This window comes from Oncorhynchus nerka, linkage group LG24 (assembly GCF_034236695.1).
Source record: "Oncorhynchus nerka isolate Pitt River linkage group LG24, Oner_Uvic_2.0, whole genome shotgun sequence".
NCBI classification, from domain to species: Eukaryota; Metazoa; Chordata; class Actinopteri; order Salmoniformes; family Salmonidae; genus Oncorhynchus; species Oncorhynchus nerka.
In genome coordinates this window covers 1,639,690-1,642,189 of record NC_088419.1, presented here as the reverse complement: position 1 = coordinate 1,642,189, position 2,500 = coordinate 1,639,690, and the positions used below count along the sequence as shown (strand labels likewise).

The following is a 2,500-nucleotide window of genomic DNA, read 5'->3' as shown; positions in this document are numbered from 1 at the left end:
CTGATTGAAGTGGATTTAACAAAGTGACATCAATAAGAGATCATATCTTTCACCTGGATTCACCTGGTCTGGTTATGTCATGGAAAGAGCAGATGTTCCTAATTTTTTGTCCACTCAGTTTATATCCGTTGTTTCCCAATGGAACAGAGGCATTTCAAGTAGCATTTATAATACAGTATATGTTCTGGTATAGTAATATAATAATAATAATATAAGGTAACTATAATAGTTAAGAGTATAGACCTAGTAATTCAGTACTTTATATTATAAGTTAGAGTATAGACCTAGTAATTCAGTACTTTATATTATAAGTTAGAGTATAGACCTAGTAATTCAGTACTTTATATTATAAGTTAGAGTATAGACCTAGTAATTCAGTACTTTATATTATAAGTTAGAGTATAGACCTAGTAATTCAGTACTTTATATTATAAGTTAGAGTATAGACCTAGTAATTCAGTACTTTATATTATAAGTTAGAGTATAGACCTAGTAATTCAGTACTTTATAAATATAATTTAATTCTGCTGTGCTGGAATTGAACCGTGGCTATAAATAAAATAAAAAACGAAGGAAACACAGTTTGAGAGAAGCAAAGTGTAAAAAACATTTGTCAGCAAAAAACCACAAACTACTCTTTTAGAAAGCAACTCTCCCGAGATGAGACAGAGCTGTATTTTCTTTCATTCTGTCGTTCTGTCCCAGTTTAGTTTTCCCCTCCGATACGAGAACGAGTGAAAAGAGGAAAACAACCGTAGTCAGAAGAGCAGAGCGAGGAGCCCGTCATTAAATTGGAGCATCTCTCTCACACACAATGAAGAGAGGAAAAGGGGAGTATTTTGAATATCTCTGTCATAAAATATTAATTATGGATTCATCCTCTTCTAACTGCTCTAGTTGAATCAGTAGCACAATGAGGCGTTAATATGAAGTGTGTTATTGGAGGGAGGCGTTGATACGAGACGTCCTATTTCCCCAGGCCTGAATACAGACAGAGACACAACACAACAACATCGACAACAACATCTACAGTGACAGCAGACGATAGTTGCTGATGGAAAGACGGAAAAAAGAAGAGTTCCACCTTCTTCTGGGTGGGGCTGAAAGGGAAACTGAGTGAGCTTTGATTAGTGAAGCCTTCTGGATGAGAGGAGGAGAGGAGAAGGAAGGGTAGTGGAAGAGGAGGGGAGGAGATGGGAGGGGAGGAGGAGAGGAGGGGAGGAGAGGAGGGGAGGAAGAGGACGGGAGAGGAGGAGAGGAGAAGGAAGGGTAGAGGAAGAGGAGGGGAGGAGAGGAGGAGAGAGGAGGGGAGGAAGAGGACGGGAGAGGGGAGAGGAGGAGAGGAGGGGAGGAAGAGGACGGGAGAGGAGGAGAGGAGAAGGAAGGGTAGATGAAGAGGAGGGGAGAAGGAGACGAGAAGGAAGGGCAGGAAGAGGAGGAGAGGAGGGGAGGAAGAGGACGGGAGAGGAGGATAGGAGAAGGAAGGCAAGGAAGAGGAGGGGAGGAGGTTGGAGGGGAGGTGGAAATGGAGGAAGAGGAGGGGAGGAGGGGGGGGGAGAGGAGAGGAGAGGAGAGGAGAAGGGGAGGGGAGGAAGAGGACAGGAGGAGAGGAGGAGAGGAAGAAGGAAGGGCAGGAAGAGGAGGAGAGGAGGGTGGAGGGGAGGATGGGAGACGAGGAGATGAGGATGAAGGGGAGAGGAAGAGGAGGGGATGAGGGGGAGGGGAGAGGAGGAGGAGGGTAGAGGAGAAAGGGAGAGGAAGAGGAGGGGAGGAGGGGAGAAGAGGAGGGGAGGAAGAGGAGGGGAGGAGGGAGAAGCAGAGGAGGGGAGGAGGGGAGAGGAGGAGAAGAGGAGAGGAAGAGGAGGGGAGGAGGGGAGAGGAGGAGGAGAGAAGGAGAGGAGGGGAGGGGAGGAATTAGTTCCTCTAGTAGTGTAGCATTATCTATTCAGTCGCTAGAGAGCTGACAAGACATCCTGTTTCAGTCACTAGAGCGCTGACAAGACATCCTGTTTCAGTCACTAGAGAGATGACAAGACATCCTGTTTCAGTCACTAGAGAGATGACAAGACATCCTGTTTCAGTCACTAGAGAGATGACAAGACATCCTGTTTCAGTCACTAGAGCGCTGACAAGACATCCTGTTTCAGTCGCTAGAGAGATGACAAGACATCCTGTTTCAGTCACTAGAGAGATGACAAGACATCCTGTTTCAGTCACTAGAGAGCTGACAAGACATCCTGTTTCAGTCACTAGAGAGATGACAAGACATCCTGTTTCAGTCACTAGAGAGATGACAAGACATCCAGTTTCAGTCACTAGAGCGCTGACAAGACATCCTGTTTCAGTCACTAGAGAGATGACAAGACATCCTGTTTCAGTCACTAGAGAGATGACAAGACATCCTGTTTCAGTCGCTAGAGAGATGACAAGACATCCTGTTTCAGTCGCTAGAGAGATGACAAGACATCCTGTTTCAGTCGCTAGAGAGATGACAAGACAT

General features: G+C 45.6%; 1 protein-coding gene across 1 annotated transcript in view; it reads right to left on the bottom strand.

Annotated features, from left to right (window-relative positions):
• LOC115125436 (runt-related transcription factor 2-like) overlaps positions 1–2,500 on the bottom strand; it is a 195,991-nt gene that overhangs the window by 169,763 nt on the left and 23,728 nt on the right. The gene's annotated exons all lie outside the window — the stretch shown is intronic.